This window comes from Schistocerca americana, chromosome X (genome assembly GCF_021461395.2).
Source record: "Schistocerca americana isolate TAMUIC-IGC-003095 chromosome X, iqSchAmer2.1, whole genome shotgun sequence".
NCBI classification, from domain to species: Eukaryota; Metazoa; Arthropoda; class Insecta; order Orthoptera; family Acrididae; genus Schistocerca; species Schistocerca americana.
In genome coordinates, this window is record NC_060130.1 from 615,854,008 (window position 1) to 615,876,944 (window position 22,937).

The following is a 22,937-nucleotide window of genomic DNA, read 5'->3' on the forward strand; positions in this document are numbered from 1 at the left end:
GTTCTAAGTTCTAGGGGACTGATGACCATAGATGTTAAGTCCCATAGTGCTCAGAGCCATTTGAACCGGACTGAAGCGCCTAGAACCGCTCGGCCACCGCGGCCGGCCGTAACATCATTACAGAACCATCCTGAATTTACATACATTTAGAGGGGCCGGCGCCTATAACTTTGTCGCTGGATGACGTTTCCGGACATAGGATCCTACGTAAAACTTGACCCAGTAAGTCCCCTCTACAACCTCGAGAAGTATGTAATATGAACTGTGAAACACCCTGTGTATTACAAGTATGCTTGCTCTCTACGTGGTTTTTAAACCAACGATTAACAGTTGTTTGCATTAACTGGTTAAAGAGCTAACCAGATAGAAAACCTCAATTAACAGGATCAAATACTCCGCGCAGACCTTACCGCCGACAGCGTAAGCTCTCCGGACAAAAAATTAGTCACCCCAGCGCGCACGCGCAGATGAGTGGTTAAGCCTTTGCAGATGGCATAGCGATCGACTCTCACACCAACCACGCGCGCACTTCTTAAACGTAAAACCGCACTGAGCGGAACTGCACTGCAGCAGAGAGGCACGGCGCGCCGTCGCTCTCTGTTTAGTATACCGCATTGGAACTGCAGCGGCGCGACAATGCGTAGCAAATTTTGTATGTAAGTCGTTCAGCAAACTCCGAGCAAATTGGATGAAAGTGACGCAGATGTGATAATTTTTTGTAGTGTGAGGAAGAAGACAACAAATTTATGTACGTGAACGTCGGTGACCTTGGAAAAAATAGCGATACGGGGATCTTTCCATGGTTAGATATAGCAACAAAACTGAAGACAAGTATCTTGAATATACCAGGCCCAAAAGAATTACTAGGCACGAGAGCTCGAGCGCCTCACGTCACTGTGGGAGATGAAGCTTTTCCAATGAAAACGTGTTCGATGAGACCTTATCCCGGTACACAGCTAGACGACCAATCGGGAAAAGATATGGTTACAGACATAACAGCGCCCGAAGAGTTTCATCAAACGCTTCTGGAATACTGTGCTAAAAATTTAGGATTTATTATAGCAACATCTGTCTCATTCCAGAACACACAGAGAACGTGATTCTCGCCACTTGTCTTGCATAATTTTCTGAGATAAGATACAATGTTGTTTGACAATGAAGAGACTGAAGAGATACAATTAAAAGACGTTCCTCATATAGGAGGCAATTACGTTAATAATGCTCTCCAGAGAGGGTATGGATTCATAGACTGTTCCAATTCCCCGCGAGGAATTTTGGTCTCGCAAAACGACATGGTAAACGGGGATGGCGTTGTAGAGGAAAAAAGTAGTTAAAAACGTTATAATACGCATGCAGTCATAAAAATAAAGACCTAATCGTCAGTTTCACAAGATAAAATAAAAATGTAATTTGTAGGTATTCGTACGTTATGTTTATTCCCAGTTCCTTGGCAGATTGTTTCCAAATGTTGATTTTTTCTGATACTAGTCATATAATGTTCGTTTTGAATGTCATATAACTCTGGATATTCACGTATATAGGCGATTAACTTTTCCTCATCTGACGCCATTCTCCTAAAAAAAACTTCATTTATTAGCATGGATGGTTCAAATGGCTCTGAGCACTATGCGACTTAACTTCTGAGGTCGTCAGTCGCCTAGAACTTAGAACTAATTAAACCTAACTAACCTAAGGACATCACACACATCCATGCCCGAGGCAGGATTCGAACCTGCGACCGTAGCGGTCGCGCGGTTCCAGGCTGAAGCGCCTAGAACCGCCCGGACACACCGGCCGGCTATGAAGATTTAAGTGAGTTTTAACGTGGTGTTATAGTCGGTGCACGAGTGATGGGACACAGCATCTCCGAGGCAGGGATGAAGTGGGAATTTTCCTGTACGACCGTTTCACGAAAGTACCGTAAATATCAGGAATCCAGTAAAACATCGAATCTCCGACATCGCTGCGGCCGGAATAAAATCCTGCATGAGCGGGACAAACGACGACTGAAGAGAATCGTTCAACGTGACAGAAGTGCAAACCTTCCGCAATTTGCTGCAGCTTTCAATGTTGGGCCGTCAACAAGTATCAGCTTGCGAACCATTCAATGAAACATCACCGATATGGGCTTTCGGAACCGAAGGCCCACTCGTGTACTCTTCATGACTGCACTACACAAAGCTTTACGCCTTGCCTGGACTGTTGATAACTGGAAACATGTTGCCTGGTCGGACGAGTCTCGTTTCAAATTGTATCGAGCGGATGGAAGTGTACGGGTATGAAGACGACCTCATGAATCTATGGACCCTGCATGTCAGCAGGGAACTTTCCAAGCAGGTGGAGGCTCTGTAATGGTGTGGGGCGTGTGCAGTTGGAGTAAAATGGGACCCCTGATACGTCTAGATACCATTATTACAGGTGACACTTACGTAAACATCCTGTCTGATCACCTGTAGTCATTTATGTCCATTGTGCATTCCGATGGACTTGGGCAATTCCAGCAGGACAATGCGACACCCCATATGTCCAGAATTATTACAGAGTGGCTCCAGGAAATCTCTTCTGAGTTTAAACACTTCCGCTGGCCACCAAACTCCCCACTTGAACGTTATGAAGCATATCTGGGATGCCTTGAAATGTGCTGTTAGGAAGAGATCTTCAACCCTCGTATTATTACGGATTTGTGGACAGCCCTGCAGCATTCATGGTGTCAGTTCCCTCCAGCATTACTTCAGACATTAGTCGAGTCCATGCTGCTTCGTGTTGCGGCACTTCTGCGTGCTCGTGGGGGCCCTACACGGTATTAGGCAGGTGTACCAATTTGTTTGCTCTTCCTTGTAAACAGTATTTGGTCACATCGTGATTCGCCGCTCTGCTGCAGTGCAGTTCCACTCGGCGTGGTCTTACTTTAAAGCAGCAGTGAGCAGTGTGACGTTTGTGCTTCAAGGGTACATCGTACGTAAACATGGGTAAATGTAAGAACGTGACAGAGCGCCAAAAAGGGGCAATAGTGTTTAGCCGTGCCCATGGCCATAAGGTCTGTAAAGTTGCTGGATTTGTTGGTGTTTCGAGGCGGACTTTTCAACTTGTCTACAAGCAGTGGCCACGAAACACGATGTGAGAATTGTGATCGGAGAAAGATCCTGACTGAGAGAGATCGGTGGCGCGTTTCACGGTTTGTGAATCGAATTCGCTTCCAAACTTGACCGGAATTGCTGCAAATAGTGAATGAAAGTTCATCGCAGTCTGTTGGCGAGAGATCACTGCGATGGGGATTGCATGCAATGAACATTTGGAGCCGGTCGCCGTGCAAGAGACCATTGCTAACCACCATATTTCAAGACGGCAACAGCAAAGTTCATCGGGCTGGAAGAATATGTGACTGGTTTCCTGGACACCCCTCGACCCTATTACATCTCGAGTGGCCTGCTAAATCACCTGACCCGAATGCCATAGAAACTCTGTGGGAGATGCCGGAACAGCGGATAAAATGCCGGCATAAAAATCCCCGCAATATAGTGGAACTGCGCTATCAGATCCTCAGCGAATGGCTTGATCTGGATGCGACGTACTTGTACAATCTTGTGGACCCACTTCATAATCAAACCCAGGCGTTTATCAAGTCCTGGGGCATAATTACACGGTATTAAGTTTTGCCTGTAGCTAACTACTTTGCCGCTGTGGTAACACCGGTTCTCGTCAGATAACCGAAGTTAAGCACTGTCGGGCTTGGATGGGTGACCGTCTGAGTCTGATGAGTGCTGCTGGCAAGCAGAGTGTACTTAGGCCCTTGTGAGGCCGGGTGAGGAGCTACACTCCTGCAAATTGAAATAAGAACACCGTGAATTCATTGTCCCAGGAAGGGGAAACTTTATTGACACATTCCTGGGGTCAGATACATCACATGATCACACTGACAGAACCACAGGCACATAGACACAGGCAACAGAGCATGCACAATGTCGGCACTAGTACAGTGTATATCCACCTTTCGCAGCAATGCAGGCTGCTATTCTCCCATGGAGACGATCGTAGAGATGCTGGATGTAGTCCTGTGGAACGGCTTGCCATGCCATTTCCACCTGGCGCCTCAGTTGGACCAGCGTTCGTGCTGGACGTGCAGACCGCGTGAGACGACGCTTCATCCAGTCCCAAACATGCTCAATGGGGGACAGATCCGGAGATCTTGCTGGCCAGGGTAGTTGACTTACACGTTCTAGAGCACGTTGGGTGGCACGGGATACATGCGGACGTGCATTGTCCTGTTGGAACAGCAAGTTCCCTTGCCGGTCTAGGAATGGTAGAACGATGGGTTCGATGACGGTTTGGATGTACCGTGCACTATTCAGTGTCCCCTCGACGATCACCAGTGGTGTACGGCCAGTGTAGGAGATCGCTCCCCACACCATAATGCCGGGTGTTGGCCCTGTGTGCCTCGGTCCTATGCAGTCCTGATTGTGGCGCTCACCTGCACGGCGCCAAACACGCATACCACCATCATTGGCACCAAGGCAGAAGCGACTCTCATCGCTGAAGACGACACGTCTCCATTCGTCCCTCCATTCACGCCTGTCGCGACACCACTGGAGGCGGGCTGCACGATGTTGGGGCGTGAGCGGAAGACGGCCTAACGGTGTGCGGGACCGTAGCCCAGCTTCATGGAGACGGTTGCGAATGGTCCTCGCCGATACCCCAGGAGCAACAGTGTCCCTAATTTGCTGGGAAGTGGCGGTGCGGTCCCCTACCGCACTGTGTAGGATCCTACGGTCTTGGCGTGCATCCGTGCGTCGCTGCGGTCCGGTCCCAGGTCGACGGGCACGTGCACCTTCCGCCGACCACTGGCGACAACATCGATGTACTGTGGAGACCTCACGCCCCACGTGTTGAGCAATTCGGCGGTACGTCCACCCGGCCTCCCGCATGCCCACTATACGCCCTCGCTCAAAGTCCGTCAACTGCACATACGGTTCACGTCCACGCTGTCGCGGCATGCTACCAGTGTTACAGACTGCGATGGAGCTCCGTATGCCACGGCAAACTGGCTGACACTGACGGCGGCGGTGCACAAATGCTGCGCAGCTAGCGCCATTTGACGGCCAACACCGCGGTTCCTGGTGTGTCCGCTGTGCCGTGCGTGTGATCATTGCTTGTACAGCCCTCTCGCAGTGTCCGGAGCAAGTATGGTGGGTCTGACACACCGGTGTCAATGTGTTCTTTTTTCCATTTCCAGGAGTGTGTTTGATTGAGAAGTAGCGTCTCCGGTCACGAAAACTGACAACAACCTGGAGAGCGGTGTGCTGACCAAATGTCCCTACATGTATGCATCCAGTGACGCCTGTCGGCTGAGGATGATATGGCCGTCGGTCGATACAGTTGAATCTTCCGAGGCTTGTTCCGACGGGGAGAAATTACGCCTACAATGATTTCTCTAGGGATGATTAATTTTTTGTCCGGTGAGCTTATCAGGAGTAGTTTCACTGTGTTCGTGATAGCACGTAGATCTACGTGCAGTTCGAAACTGGTCTATCTCCCTTGTTATCTAACACAAAGCATCATGAAAAGTCATGAGCAAATAGTTGCGCATGTGTTTGAGCCCCGGGTTCCCGGGTTCGATTCCCGGCGGGGTCAGGGATTTTCTCTGCCTCGTGATGGCTGGGTGTTGTGTTCTGTCCTTAGGTTAGTTAGGTTTAATTAGTTCTAAGCTCTAGGCGACTGATGACCTCAGCAGTTGAGTCGCATAGTGCTCAGAGCCATTTGAACCATTTGTGTTTGAGCTATAAGAGACATGACGGACTCTTTTATTCTGGATATGGCTGTAGGCAATGCAAACCAAGCGAAGCTTTCGTGCCTGATCGAGACTCGCCCACAGGCCTGGTCTTCATTGCTGACTGGGCATAAAGAGGCGTGATATACCTCATTTTTAATTTTTACCAAGTTCAGTTAGTAATAAGAACTCCAAATTACATGACTAAATCTTTGTACTGGAGCGTCACTCCTACCCCCGAACTATTGTCCCCGTTAACTAGTCAAATCGTTCAAATGGCTCTGAGCACTATGGGACTTAACATCTGAGGTCATCAGTCCCCTAGAACTTAGAACTACTTAAACCGAACTAACCTAAAGACATCACACACATCCATGCCCAAGGTAGGATTCGAACCTGCACATAGAGCACTTGACGCTGTTAACCGCGGTTTTCTAACAGGTTAGTTCATTAACGACGATTAATATGTGATTTTCTTTCACTGCATTCATATGGCATGATATTTTGCGGTAATTCATTGCACAAAAGCCTGTAATCAGAATAATAGCTGGACCCCACACCAGATCACCTTACAGACATTTATTTAAGTAACTCGGGATATTCACAGTACCTTCGCAATATATACACTCCTGGAAATTGAAATAAGAACACCGTGAATACATTGCCCCAGGAAGGGGAAACTTTATTGACACATTCCTGGGGTCAGATACATCACATGATCACACTGACAGAACCACAGGCACATAGACACAGGCAACAGAGCATGCACAATGTCGGCACTAGTACAGTGTATATCCACCTTTCGCAGCAATGCAGGCTGCTATTCTCCCATGGAGACGATCGTAGAGATGCTGGACGTAGTCCTGTGGAACGGCTTGCCATGCCATTTCCACCTGGCGCCTCAGTTGGACCAGCGTTCGTGCTGGACGTGCAGACCGCGTGAGACGACGCTTCATCCAGTCCCAAACATGCTCAATGGGGGACAGATCCGGAGATCTTGCTGGCCAGGGTAGTTGACTTACACCTTCTAGAGCACGTTGGGTGGCACGGGATACATGCGGACGTGCATTGTCCTGTTGGAACAGCAAGTTCCCTTGCCGGTCTAGGAATGGTAGAACGATGGGTTCGATGACGGTTTGGATGTACCGTGCACTATTCAGTGTCCCCTCGACGATCACCAGTGGTGTACGGCCAGTGTAGGAGATCGCTCCCCACACCATGATGCCGGGTGTTGGCCCTGTGTGCCTCGGTCGTATGCAGTCCTGATTGTGGCGCTCACCTGCACGGCGCCAAACACGCATACGACCATCATAGGCACCAAGGCAGAAGCGACTCTCATCGCTGAAGACGACACGTCTCCATTCGTCCCTCCATTCACGCCTGTCGCGACACCACTGGAGGCGGGCTGCACGATGTTGGGGCGTGAGCGGAAGACGGCCTAACGGTGTGCGGGACCGTAGCCCAGCTTCATGGAGACGGTTGCGAATGGTCCTCGCCGATACCCCAGGAGCAACAGTGTCCCTAATTTGCTGGGAAGTGGCGATGCGGTCCCCTACGGCACTGCGTAGGATCCTACGGTCTTGGCGTGCATCCGTGCGTCGCTGCGGTCCGGTCCCAGGTCGACGGGCACGTGCACCTTCCGCCGACCACTGGCGACAACATCGATGTACTGTGGAGACCTCACGCCCCACGTGTTGAGCAATTCGGCGGTACGTCCACCCGGCCTCCCGCATGCCCACTATACGCCCTCGCTCAAAGTCCGTCAACTGCACATACGGTTCACGTCCACGCTGTCGCGGCATGCTACCAGTGTTAAAGACTGCGATGGAGCTCCGTATGCCACGGCAAACTGGCTGACGCTGACGGCGGCGGTGCACAAATGCTGCGCAGCTAGCGCCATTCGACGTCCAACACCGCGGTTCCTGGTGTGTCCGCTGTGCCGTGCGTGTGATCATTGCTTGTACAGCCCTCTCGCAGTGTCCGGAGCAAGTATGGTGGGTCTGACACACCGGTGTCAATGTGTTCTTTTTTCCATTTCCAGGAGTATATATTCACTTATGAAATATGTTATTAATAACCTATCCCAGTTCAAAAATGACAGCGAAATGCATAGCTACAACACTAGAAGAAAGGATAATCTTCACTATTTTTGGTTAAATCTGACTTTGGCACTGAAAGGGGTGAAATATGCTGCCATCAAAATCTTTAGCCATTTGCCAAATTGGATTAAAAGTCTGACAGATAGCCATCGAACATTCAAAAACGAATTAAAAGAATTTCTGAATGACAACTCCTTCTACTCAACAGATGAATTTTTAGATTAATTATATTGCGTAAAGAAGACTTATGCTAAACTGACACGTTCCACATCTTTACGAAATGTAGTATTCATGCTCTATGGAACAAGTATTAATGTAATGTGATGTAACATCTTTTAGAGAAGAAAAATACTTCGAATTATCATCGAACTTTGGGAGTCCAAATATTCTTGAAAACTGTCTCATTCTCAAATAAATTAAGTTTTCGGAAAGAATTACGGAATCATCAATGTGGGTGAGTTACGGGCATTCATTGCCTCAGATACTAATGAGATTGGTAACATTTGACAAATGTTGTAATAAATCTGAGTTTAAAAGTGTTAAGAACTGTCTCACGTCTAGTAAGGTGTTCCCTAATATTTTTAGTGTCGTGGTATTAATTTACATCTGGAGTCGTTGCCATATAGAGCAGTGTTCTCAAGCGGTTATCTGTGGTAACCATATTGCATGGTCAAACGACTTTGCCGATGAGAGATTAGAGACAATGCAAGAAAATTACTATATATGGTCTTAATGCAAATAGAGCTGTCAAACAACAACAAAGCATCCGTGAACCAAAACGAATAGAAAATACATATTTAAAGGCATCGACAATTCAATAGCATGTAACGCATAGATTTCTGTTGCATAACCACAAAATCACTTGATAGTGGCCTGTTAGGCTGAAACTAATGTGAACACGTAAAAAAGTGAAAAATGTCACCTTCTTTTAAGCAATTCAGGCCGTTCGGATACTTTTGTGCATGATAGGACCAACTCGTTTCTATGTGTGCACCAATCACATGAGAATCAAGGTTTGTTGTGCTTCACATTGCGAAATACGTTGCGTGTGAGGGCGTTATAAAGCGTCTACCCTTATGCGTGCTAAGTGAACAAATAAATGCAAATGAAAAGCAGTAAAGTTTTATATCTCCTGCAACAGGACCTACCTCAACGGCTCCCCTCTTTTATTTCCCCTTTTATACGGAAAAATCGGTACTCACCTCCATTCATTCTCTCCCTTGAGAGTCCTCTACACTACCGTAAACCCATCTCACAACTTCTGTACTTGACCTAAGCCGTTACCTTCCGACCAGCTGTGTCACGCACTTAACTAGCATAACAGTTTCCGAAATGACACTGCCGCTAGCATGTCTTCAGAGAAATTAGCACGTATCATCACCATAACTCGCGTAACCTCCTAATGCAGAAGCGATATTGGCACAGGAAAGTACTGTCCTCGTTGACTCGGTGGTGGCAGAAGGTCTCGTGTGAGTGGGAAGAACAGCAGCTGTTGGTGCAGGAAAACGATCTGATAAGCTGAGTTCGGTGTAGTACGCCATCCGACCACAACGGATTTTCTTCCCCCGCCTCCGAAATTTTGAGGCTGGAGTTAGACTTCATCCTCTATACGCACACGCTGTTTCCGACCAACATTTACAGCAGTAGAATTCGTTATTAAAAACACTGACTCACTGATTGTATAATGCAGAAAATGTCAGATCGGAACTGATGAATGAGTGCTAACATTATAACTAAGAGATATAGCGAGTTGACAAAGAAACAGAGTGACAAAGTCGGGTGGGTGGAACAACCAAGCACCACTCTGCTACCATTTGCGAAAAATGTAACTGACCGTTTGGGCAAAATTTTTCATCGGGTGGTCATAAAATCGCTGTATCGAAGCAACAACACAATTAGAAACCTGCTGGATTAAACCAAAGACACCAGCGGTCCCCTGCAAGCGCTGGGAGTTTACACCGAAGTGACATATGCATGCCGGAGTGGCCGTGCGGTTCTAGGCGCTGCAGTCTGGAACCGAGCGACCGCTACGGTCACAGGTTCGAATCCTGCCTCGGGCATGGATGTATGTGATGTCCTTAGGTTAGTTAGGTTTAATTAGTTCTAATTTCTAGGCGACTGATGACCTCAGAAGTTAAGTTGCATAGTGCTCAGAGCCATTTGACCATTTGAACGATATGCAGATGGCGGTAGTATCGCATACACAAGGTATAAAAGGGCAGTGCATTGGCGGAGCTGTCATTTGTACTCAGGTAATTCACGTGAAAAGGTTTCCGATGTGATAATGGCCGCACAACGGGAATTAACAGACTGTGAACTCGGAATGATAGTTGGAGCTAGACGTATGGGACATTCCATTTCAGAAATCTTTAGGGAATTCAATACCCGAGATCCATAGTGTCAAGAGAGTGCCGAAATGCCACATTTCAAACATTATCTCTCACCACGGACAACTCAGTGGCCGACGGCCTTCACTTAACGACCGAGAGCAGCTGAGTTTGCGTAGAGTTGTCAGAGTTAACAGGCAAGCAACACTGCGTGAAATAACCGCAGAAATCAATAAGGGACGTACGGCGAACGTGTTCGTTAGGACAGTGCAGCGAAATTTGGCGTTAATGAACTATGGCTGCAGACGACCGACGCGAGTGACTTTGCTAAGAGTGGGACATCGACTGCAGCGCCTCTACTGGGCTCGTGACCACACCTTTGGAGCTTAGACGGCTGGTAAACTGCGGCCTGGTCAGATGGGTAGTGATTTCAACTGGTAAGAGCTGGTGGTAGGGTTCGAAAAAATGGTTCAAATGGCTCTGAGCACTACGGAACTTAACATCTGAGGTCATCAGTCCCCTAGAACTTAGAACTACTTAAACCTAACCAACCTAAAGACATCACACACATCCATGCCCGAGGCAGGATTCGAACCTGCGTCCGTAGCGGTCGCGCGGTTTCAGACTGATGCGTCTAGAACCGCTCGGCCACTCCGGCCGGCGGTAGGGTTCGAGTGCGGCTTAGACCTCACGAAACCATGGACCCAAATTGTCAACAAGGTACAGTGCAAGCTGGTGGTGGCTCCATAATGGTGTCGTCCGTATTTACATGGAATACACTGCGTCCTCTGGTCCAACTGAAACGATCATTGATTGGAAATGGTTATGTTCGGCTACTTGCAGACCATTTGCAGCCATTCATGGACTCCATGTTCCCAAACAACGATGTCATGTCACAGGGTGACAATCGTTCGCGACTGGTTTGAAAAACATTCTTGACACTTCGACCGAATTATTTGGCCAACCAGATCGCCCGACATGAACCCCATTGAATATTTATGGGACATAATCGAGATGTCAGTTCGTTCACAACATCCTGTGCCGGCAACTTTTTCACAATTATGGACGGTGATTGAGACAGTATGGCTTAATATTTTTGCAGGAGACTTCCAACGATTTGTTGCTGCACTAACCGGCCAAAAGGAGGTCCGAGACGTTATTTGGAGGTATCCCATGACTTTCTCACCTTAGTGTATTACTCCACCGTCAGTGCGAAGTATTGACAGAACACCAAAATGAATGTGGTAAACGTAAAGTTATTAGCCAAAACATTATGAGTACTTTCCACCGCGAGAATGAATGTCACCTGTGTGTGAGCTCAGTGCCAACGGGATGTGACGTCACACTAGTCGGCTTATCCGCCACACGCCGCGAACGCTCGGCTCCATGCAGCGCCCACGGGAAATCAACATGTAGTTGAAAAGATACCCACCAAAGGTCTTAAATTTCTCGTGTGGTATCGATAGCTTGTATTTTATTGAACTGGGGACCTAGAAACGACGGAGAGGCTTCGTCCCCGCCGTAGCCCTCAGTGGTTCACAACCCCACAACAGGCTACAGAAGTCCACTCACCCCACCGCCGCCGGCCGGAGAGGCCGAGCGGTTCTAGGCGCTACAGTCTGGAACCGCGAGGCCGCTACGGTCGCAGGTTCGAATCCTGCCTCGGGCATGGATGTGTGTGATGTCCTCAGGTTAGTTAGGTTTAAGTAGTTCTAAGGGACTGATGACCTCAGAAGTTAAGTCCCATAGTGCTCAGAGCCATTTGAACCCCACCGCCGCCCCACACCGAACCCAGGGTGATGGTGCGGTTCGGCGCCCCGGGAATGTCTAACACGAGACGAGTGTAGTCCCAAACGTTTGCGTGGTAGAGTAATTATGGTGTACGCGTACGTGCAGACAGTGTTTGCACAACACTCGCCGGCATAGTGTACCTGAGGTGGAGTAAGGGGGTATCGACAGCTTACATGCATTTAAACGGTCAGTCAAGAATTATTATTACTGGCTCCCCGCCGGAGACGGATGCTGGCACACGTAAGACATGCAGTGTCACGTGTTGTCACTTACGCGCCACGACCTGTCTTTCTCGTGGGCTTGGGTGAGGTGCACGTGACGCAGTAAGGAAAATGTACAAGGGGAGCAGAGACGAATAAGGGATCACCGCAAATGGGGAAATCTCATGACATAAGCGGCTTTGTCGAAGATCAGACTGATATGGCCTTGAGCCTGGGGATGAGCAACTCAGAAGCGTAGAACCTGGTCAGCTGTTCGAGTGCTGTTGTGAATGTCGTGAGCATTTATTGAAAGTGGTTGAAAGACAATGAATTCACGAGTAGGCGACAAGGTGTTGGACGTCGAAGTCTCATCGTTTAACGTGTTCTGAGGCTTACTCGCTCTGTACAGTAGGATAGGCGGGGACCTGTGGCAGATCTGAAGACAAAGTATGATGCTCATGCAGGCACAAGTGTTTCGGAGAACACCGTTCGGTGCAGTGCTGAACGTCGTGCTCCGCTGTAGACTTCTCCTACGTTTTCCCATGTTGGCTCAACGACATCGTCAACTACGATTACGCGCACGATATCGTTGAAATTGGCCTGTGGGTCAGCGGAAACGTGCCGCCTGGTTTGATGTTTCGTGTTAGATCAGGTCGATGATCGTGTTCGGATACGTCGTCATCCAGGCGAACGGCTACTCGAAACGTGCGACAGGAAAGCAGCATAATACTGACCCCAGGCCACAGGGCTTCCATGGGACCTGTGGTGGTAGTAGTCTAAGGCACAATGGAATAATGGAATCTGTGGATTGCGTGAACATTATTGCGGACCAGCTGTATCCTTTCATTCTTTATGTCTTCCCCAACGGTGATGGCATCTTCCAACAGGATAAATGTTCGTGTCTAAACTAAAAAAAAATAAAAAAATTAACTCCGCCCGCACAGGCCATGAAGGCCCAAAGGTACCGAAGGGCCGCCGTGTCATCAGTCCACAGGAATCACTGGATGCGGACATGGAGGGGCATGTGGTCAGCACACCGCTCTCCCGGCCGTATGTCAGATTCCGAGACCGGAGCCGCTACTTCTCAATGAAGTAGCTCCTCAGCTTGCCTCACAAGGGCTGAGTGCACCCGCTTGCCAACAGTGCTCGGCAGACCGGATGGTCACCCATCCAACTGCTAGCCCAGCCCGACAGCGCTTAACTTTGGTGATCTGACGGGAGCCGGTGTTACCACTGCGGCAAGGCCGTTGGCTAAATGTTCGTGTCAGAAGGCCAAAATCTTGTTACAGAGGTTTGAGGAACATGGTTGTGAACTCAAGCTGATGTCTTGGTTATGAAATCTACTTGATATGAATCCGATGGGGCACACCCGGGACGCTATCGGGTTCCAGCACCGCGTCCATAAACCACCAGTACATAATTTACGGGAACTGCGGGACCTGTGCGTAGACATGTGGTGCCACGTGCCTCGTGAAACCTATTAAGCAGTGTTCGAATCCATGCAACGCACACTGCTGTATTGAGTTCCAAACCTGAATGAACTCACGATTAACTAGGTGGTCATAATCTTTTGGATCTTCAGTGTATAAACACTTTCAGTAAAAGTTTTTGGGGAGGGAGATCGCGACCTCCTGACCGCTCCTTCCTTGGATGCTCGCGTATATGCAAGTCACGAGAATTGTGCAACATATTTAGAGCAGTTTACTAATACTGGAGAAAGACGTTACGTTAGCATTTTTTCACTGCATGGACATATCTGTTTTAATGGCTCTAATGGCTCTAAGCAATATGGGACTTAACTTCTGAGGTCATCAGTCCCCTAGAACTTAGAACTACTTAAACCTAACTAACCTACGGACATCACACACATCCATGCCCGAGGCAGGATTCGAGCCTGCGACCGTAGCGGTCGCGCGGTTCCAGACTGTAGCGCAGGGCTTAACAACTGGCGGGTTTTGAGAGATATTCAGCTGAGGGAGGAGCTCCTCGATGTAGTAGCCATGAAGAACACTACAACCGGAGGTGATATTTTAAGTAGTGTTGAAGAAAGTGTTGTAAATATAGGATTGTCGTGGAATTCTTTAGTTTCAGTGTCTACAGATGGTAGAGGCATACACTAAGCTAATAAAATTATGTGGCACGTGTACATTCTCCTTTATTTGTTTCATTTGTCGCAGTAATAGTTCGTGAGTGATATTCCTGCAGGTGGGCGCGGATTTACATCGACTGGCGGCAGCTGTTGTGTACCCCACGTGACTCTCCCCACTCTCCGCTCTGGTCCGGTAGTGGGGGTAGAGTGCTCGCGCTGCTCCGTGCTCGCGCCTTGCTGCTCACAGCTTGCTCCGGGAGCACGTATGTTGTGAAGCCCTGCTGTAGCGCCTAGAACCGCTCGTCCACTCTGGCCGGCGACATATCTGTGATTCGCCGTTTGTCTGTTACGAGCTGACAGACTTGGCACACCAAACGATTACTATGGCGCAGCACTTTCATCCGAATCAGAATTAGCTGGTGCACTCCGCAGGTGTAGTCGCCGTTCACGTTGTGCAGAGTTGTGGAACTGCGTAAACAGCGCCACTGTCAACAGTGACGAGGGCTCTTCCGCCGGCCGCCAGCCACTCGACAATATTGGCTTCACATCGCGCTCAAGTATGCTGTGACGTGCGAGGGTCACAAGCGGACGATAGTCCTCATAAGCTAGCAGTCAGTGAAGTCACACATAAACCGTTTCCAGACGTTATACATGCTTCAGTTCTGCACTGAGTAGATGCTTATCCCCCTGCGCGTGTGGTTTTATACATAGTTTGAACGCGAACCCGCCGATAACCATTCACACTTCGTGTGATCTCCTGAGCTAATTTCTCGAAATAACTAGTAGCGAGAATGGCTAAAATCTTGTGCGCCAGCGGACCAAGACTTGGAGCGCAATTCTGCCGTAACTTCCACCAGGAAAGAAACATATTCTGGTCTTCTGGCTTGCCTGTCGTTGGGTACAAATTCATTGACATTGATAGCATTGTCATTCTCAGAAGGGCAGTTTCGAAGACTGCTCTTATTGGTCAACGGGCTTTTGTTCCTAGCCGCTTTTTCATTGTTTAGTCTTAAAAATTTCCAAAAAGTTAAAAAACAGATTTATTCTAGTCAAAGTATTGTGGTGCAGGCCTCTAGGCTGCGACCCTGAAAGAACATGTTATCTAACATGTAAGGTATAGCATTGCAGCCTGTGGCCCATGGTTCATCTTCCCGTTGCGTGAATCCAAAGGAAATATTGGGGCTCTGACTACTCGAGTGAGTGTGCCAGCCCTCAGCACCAACCTTCCGACGATATAGAGGCTAGCCTGAGTTCCATTGTGCTGGAGAATTACTGCTCCACGCCGACGTTATGTGTTGGCTGCATCGCAGGACTGACAAAGATGAGAGCTGGTTCAAATGGCTCTGAGCACTATGGGACTTAACTTCCGAGGTCATCAGTCGCCTAGAACTTAGAATTAATTAAACCTAACTAACCTAAGGACATCACACACATCCATGCCCGAGGCAGGATTCGAACCTGCGACCGTAGCGGTCACGCGGTTCCAGACTGAAGCGCCTTTAACCGCACGGCCACACCGGCCGGCAAAGATGAGAGCTGCTGAGTGCTCGGTGCCAGCGTGGAGACAGCGCATTCTCTTTGGTACCGCCGTCGGTGTACATTCGACACCACGCGTACCTAATATGTTCCAAAACGTGGTGCATAAAAACTGGATTTTCCGGTGCTCATACCTTGAGTTATAATTGTGACAAAACGTATGTTCAAGTGTTTGGGATATCCCTTGGGCTAGGTTCAAATGGCTCTGAGCACTATGGGACTTGACTTCTCATATCATCAGTCCCCTAGAACTTAGAACTACTTAAACCTAACTAACCTAAGGACATAACATACATCCATGCCCGAGGAAGGATTCGAACCTGCGATCGTAGCGGTCGCGCGGTTCCAGACTGTAGCGCCTAGAACTGCTCGTCCACTCCTTGGGCTAAGGACCATTTGTATACCCAACAGAAGAATCACTTTAGGATTTGTATCCCACATTACAGGATCGAAGTATGAATATCACACACTTCCAACGCTTAGGGAAATGGAGAAAATCCGTTGGTTGTTTTTGCATTTGATGTGGACTAAGATAGGCTTTGTGGGATTTCTAGAGGCACCATTAGTTCATGAGCGATTCCTATGAAAACAAAAAAAGGGTTTTTACTGTATTTTCGCTCTCACCAGCAAACCAAAAACCAGCTGAGGATTCCAAGACGGCTATGCATTTTTAATGTCTGAAATTCTTACGATATATTCCTAAGATCCCGATCTCGAACAACTTTGAAAACTTTCTTGATATCTTTAACCGTTTCCCAGATACAGAGGTTTAAAGTTACCCTACTGTCACGCGTAAAATCCGATTAGTGGCGAAATCTAAATAATAAATAAAGGCAGGAAATTGTTCACATTTTTACGGTATATTCTCCACGCATTTATCTAGAAGAGCCATCTTCCCGTATTCAAAACCCTTTATCCATTATCCAGTACTTGTTTCTTGGATACCACAACCCAAAAGCCGATTCCAAGAGGGCTACTCACAGAAAATGGCTGTAATTTTTGCACTGTATTCCTAAGATCCCGATCTCGGAAAGCGCTGAAAATTTTCTTCATATCTTTATCCATTTCGGAGATACAGAGGTTCGAAGTTACTCTACCTGTAGACGTAATATACGCACGTAAAATCACGTGTGACGTGAAAACGTAGTTTATGAAGTGACATAGTTCGGAGAAATATACTGTAAAGTATCTCTATTATCATTTGAGATCACCATATTGCAGTACTGAAGCACACGCAAATCTTTTTTACATATAAAATTCTGTCTGACGTGTACACCTAGTTTTGCGTTATTTCAGTTTCACATAAGTAAACTACCTAGATTTTACTGACCAATACATTTCTTTTCAAATGAGTTATACACCCTACTGCAGCAGGGAAAAGAAGGGAACCAGCGGAAAAATGCTCCTATCGAGCACAAAAACTGCGAATTTGTTGTTGTTGTTGTTGCTGTTGTGGTCTTCAGTCCTGAGACTGGTTTGATGCAGCTCTCCATGCTACTCTATCCTGTGCAAGCTTCTTCATCTCCCAGTACCTACTGCAACCTACATCCTTCTGAATCTGCTTAGTGTATTCTTCTCTTGGTCTCCCCCTATGATTTTTACCCTCCACGCTGCCCTCCAATACTAAATTGGTGATCCCTTGATGCCTCAGAACATGTCCTACCAACCGATCCCATCTTCTGGTCAAGTTGTGCCACAAACTTCTCTTCTCCCCAATCCTATTCAATACTTCATCATTAGTCATGTGATCTACCCATCTAATCTTCAGCATTCTTCTGTAGCACCACATTTCAAAAGCTTCTATTCTCTTCTTGTCCAAACTATTTATCGTCCATGTTTCACTTCCATACATGGCTACACACCATATAAATACTTTCAGAAATAACTTCCTGACACTTAAATCTATACTCGAGGTTAACAAATTTCTCTTCTTTAGAAACGCTTTCCTTCCCATTGCCAGTCTACTTTTTATATCCTCTCTACTTCATCCATCATCAGTTATTTTGCTCCCCAAATAGCAAAACTCCTCTACTACTTTAAGTGTCTCATTTCCTAATCTAATACCCTCAGCATCACCCGACTTAACTCGACTACATTCCATTATCCTCGTTTTGCTTTTGTTGATGTTCATCTTATATCCTCCCTTCAAGACACCAACCATTCCGTTCAACTGCTCTTCCAAGTCCTTTGCTGTCTCTGACAGAATTACAATGTCATCGGCGAACCTCAAAGTTTTTATTTCTTCTCCATGGATTTTAATACCTACTCCAAATTTTTCTTTTGTTTCCTTTACTGCTTGCTCAATATAGAGATTGAATAACATCGGGGAGAGGCTACAACCCTGTCTTACTCCCTTCCCAACCACTGCTTCCCTTTCATGTCCCTCAACTCTTACAACTGCCATCTGGTTTCTGTACAAGTTGTAAATAGCCTTTCGCTCCCTGTATTTTACCCCTGCCACCTTTAGAATTTGAAAGAGAGTATTCCGGTCAACATTGTCAAAAGCTTTCTCTAAGTCTACAAATGCTAGAAACGTTTGTTAATGTTTATTTAAAAGACTGGATGAAAAGCGGCGTACCAGATGCCTCATTCTCCCTTCCTCAGCACCTTCAAAAATGTTCCCAAAAATTTGGGATGCGAACATATTGGCGTCTTTTTATGCTGAGGGAGAACAAACCAGTGGCATTGGCAAAGAGACAGAAAAGTAATAAATATTGGAAGACAGTAGACAGTGGTTGTGTTATAGAATGAGCAAAGGAGACAATGGCACTGTAAGAGAGAGAAAGGGACGCAACTGCAGAGGAACATAGCTGACATTGACAGAACGGTACTAGGAAAAGAGTGATAGAGGCAGTGCGAAAGCGGGGGAAAGAGGGGGGGGGGGGGATGAATGGAAAGAAAAAGAGAAAATGGAAGTGGGTGAGAGCCAGCCATAATGAGATACAGAGTATATGATAATAACAATGAGGAAGAGAGAGATAGTGACAGTGAGAAGAGGCATTTGAGTGTCACACTACATACACGAGGTTAGTAGGGAATACATGCACAAACACTGAGATTAGATTGCTCACATTAATACAAATTATACAGGGGGTCTCCGAAAAGTTGTAAGACATCAAGCGTGAGTCCTACGATAAAAAGAGGCCGAAATTTTCATATTAACATATCTGCTGCACACAGAGAGGAGGAATACCTTACTGTGTGAGCATAGCGCATTGCGCATATTACCATCAACATATAGTCAATGTCACGTGTCTTTTGGTGTAACGCTGCTGTTTATATCTTTCAGAAAGACCGAATGTTTGATATCACACGTATTTCTCTTGTTTATATACAGTCTTAGACAATAAAACTGACCGCCGGCCGACCGCCACGGAGACTAAGTCCGAGTCATTCACTTAAGGTGGCCAATAAAACTGACCGCCCCTGACAACTCTTAAGTCCGGCAATCTGCACAATCTGGCAACACTGTAAGATGCGGAAATGTCAGGAGGAAGTGTTATCTACTTCCGAGACGTTGTCGGACTAGGTGAGCCCGTGGTCTAGTGGCAAGCGTCGTGCGTTATAAACTTATAGTCGCCTGTTCGCGTCCAACTGTATATTTTTTTTTTTTTTTTCACCACAGTCGGTCTAAAGTTATGAGTCTGACTGAACATCGAAGATAATTCGCTTAACATTCTACCCACCAGCAATAACAAGTATTCCAGAAACAATTCCGCAGCATAGCTCGTGGCTGCGCCGCGATCATAACAGCTTACGCTCGAGCGTTTCCTCGCGCTGCAGCGGCTACCGGCCACCGGCCAGACGCCACCCGCCGCCTGAAATCCGGCGCCGCCCAGGTGAACGCGTCGCGACGCTGTCGGTGTGTGTCTCAACTGTCATTTTCGAATTTGAAGTTCTAGTTACCATCTGGCAGTTAAGAAATGGATTTCCCAAACTTGAAAATCATGAACTACAGTTAAGCTTTGTAAACTGAGTCGTAAGTGGAAAAAGGTGTAACATCTGCAACACAACGTTTACTTTTGGTATAACAGAGGGGTGAATGCAGAGGAGGCAGCTAGAAAGATTTGAATTGTGTGTGGAACGAGTGCTTTTGGGAAAAGTACGCCAGAAAAAGATATTCTTGTTTGAACAAAGATCGTTCTGGCATGAATGATTTTCCACATTAAGGAAGTCTCGACTACTGATATAAGTGATAGATTACCATTTTACCATCATGCGACATTTGCATTCAACAGAAGTCTGGTGTAGGAGTACTGCATGCTCTAATTCCAAACAACAAAAATCAACGGAGTGACTATTACTGAACGTCATCAGGTCGCTCATTGAGAATTCGTATGCAGTTCTGTTACTGGTCACGTGTTATGATGCCTTTATCGTTAACTTCCTAAGAAGAAATGAAAGGCTGAGCTCCTCCAAAAGACATAAACTCGAGCAAAGAGTAGTATGAACATAATATTTTACATTTGATAGCTCCAAAAGTGTGTTTTGGGCTACGAATTCTGCCCCAAGGGCTGTGTGCACCACAGCTGGAATTTGTTGCCAACAACTGAGACACCTTTCGGTCTTAGCGTAAGAAAATCGAGCAACACAACTACATCACATGTGCTACTGTATGATAACACACTTCTTGATTTGAGAAACAAAACTATCCAGGAGATTGAAATTAAAGTCGTCTCTCAAGCACTTGTCCCTCTCGTCATATATTCGTAAAGATTTACCTTTCCCGCTCTTGATCGATCAACCGTCAACGCAATTCATTTCTAGACGAAAATACTCTTAAAACTAATCTGGTATAATGATACCGTTGGAACCAGTAGGTTTCTACTGGCGTAGAATTTGTAAACAACTTTAAAATTGTCAGATCGTTTTAGAGATCGTGGAAGAAAATTCTTTTGCTGATTAATTTCTCTTTGATGATTATTGTTGCGTTTAGTAAACTAATGGAAAATCCAATTAAAATATTCACTGTACTAATACGAACTAAATTCAGCTTACTACAGAAACATCACGACGGCAGACTATATTAATAAAGCATTAAGTATCTATAAGACGATTGAGCCTATTTTAACATGAATTAGTAGGACATTACCGACTTTTGACTTCGAAAAGATCTGTATTTACTTCATTTCCTGTATCGTTCGCAATTATTATGAAAATGTGGCATTTCATAGATAAAATTATGTATTCACAACAACAAAAAACATGTCATCATTATGAATTTGGCAGTACCGTAGGGTTTTCGCTCTGACACTAAGGGTTACTGAAAGAGCAAGGCGCATTTTGCTCGAGCGTTGTCTTACGATTCCCTTATTGCGTTTGTATCTGCCTGCTTATAGCTCTACTACAAAAGAATTAAAAATCTGGCTCTCAGCGAGTCTCGAAAGACGAACGAAAGCAGCTTGCACCTGGTAGCCAAACATGTTTCTTGGGAACAGGCTACTTCCTAAAGTGGGAAGACATTCTTTTGTGGTTGAATTGTTGGCAAATGTCAGTCAGACGTGTGCCGTTGGTCTAAGCGTTTCGGTGTGTTGAATTTGTACCAATTATTTTTCTACATGTTTTTTCTGTCCCAAATAGAGAGTTGAAGTCTCAGATTAGTACTTTCACGTCATCTTGGTGAATTTTGCTCATAGTATTTTCGAGTGTATATCTTTTATAGGGGCTCTGAATGAGCATAGTCATAAGTCGACTGTTGATGGATGCGATTTCTTTGATAGAGTTGATGATAGATCTGTGTTCGAGAAATGCAGTGCCGAATATTGGTACGCCTTTCGCTACCTTTCGTTGTATTTTTTGGCGGACGATTTCTTTTGTGAGATTATTGAGGTTTCTTGTTTGGGTCAATGTATCGATATTTAGTTTTCCAATGAATGTTTTCTGCTTGTAGGGAAATTTACCAGAGATCTTCGATATTCTCTGCCGTGCTAACCTGGACTCCCCAGAGTGCGAAAATCCAACTGCCGCCTATCGGTGGCCAGGTTGTGTACCACCTGGGGTAAAGTTACCTTTGCTTGCATAGTTCATGTTTTCTTGTGTTTCATTGGTTTGGCCTGGGTGATACCGGGACCAGACAGGACCAGAGGGTGTTGAACCCTTTGGAAGCAAATATTTTCAGTCAAGCTCATTGAGATAACAGACGGTGACCAGAGTAGCGGTGATTTTCACTCAGATGTGTCTGGATTTATGGTTCAACGGATTGAGTAGCCGTTCAGGATTGTGTTAGTATTTGCTTCACTCCAAGTATTTGATTTCCTCGGTGCCACCCATATGGGGGACGGTTTCCCCTATCGGCCACACGGGATTTTTATTATTATTATTATGTCATCAGCAAAACTGATATGGAGTATCTTCCCTCCACTGAAATAGATGTGTATTGTTCGATTAAATATTTCCATCAGATAAATATGGGTTATAATTACGTTACATTGCTGCTAGTCGACATATTTCTCATTTTTTCTTAGACAGTTGCTAGCTGTTATTCCATCATAGGAATTTATGTGCGCAGCATTGTTGCAATACAGACGTTCAAATTATCCGATTTCTATAATTTCATTTCGATACAAGATCGTCCTAATCGGATTCAGCTAGTCAGTCTTAAATTGGATATCCGATTACGACTCTCATCATATGATAGACTGGGTGAACCACATTCTTAATCGGACTGTTGAATCCAGATCACTTATCTATGACAGGGCGTGAATTCTTAAGCACTGTGGAAAATAATAATCCAATGTGATTATTACAAATACGTTATTTAAATATAAATATATGAACTAACGGGATAACAGTTTATTTACAGGAGCAGAGACCCATCCATCATAGCACGGCAGTGTGAGATTCGTTTCAGGGCCAGATAGACAGCTGAGGAACTGACTGGTGCATGTGTTGTTCAACACACAGTAGTTGTCATCCTCACTGGAATCAATGACTATTTGCGTGTGTGTGTGTGCGCGTGTGTGTGTGCGCGCGCGCGCGGGCGCGCTTGTGTGTGTGTGTGTGTGTGTGTGTGTGTGTGTGTGTGTGTGTGTTTGTTTTCGTGTTAACGCAGAGGTAACAAGGTCATTGCCATGTGTCCCTACAAATGCAAGCGACCTTTGGACGAATACAGAAAACGTATGGTAGGAAGTA

The 22,937-nt window shown here is 46.3% G+C and overlaps 1 pseudogene; it reads right to left on the minus strand.

The window, feature by feature from the left end:
* Nucleotides 1-13,315: 13,315 nt before the first annotated feature.
* LOC124557280 lies at nucleotides 13,316-13,433 on the minus strand (annotated as a pseudogene).
* Nucleotides 13,434-22,937: the final 9,504 nt, after the last annotated feature.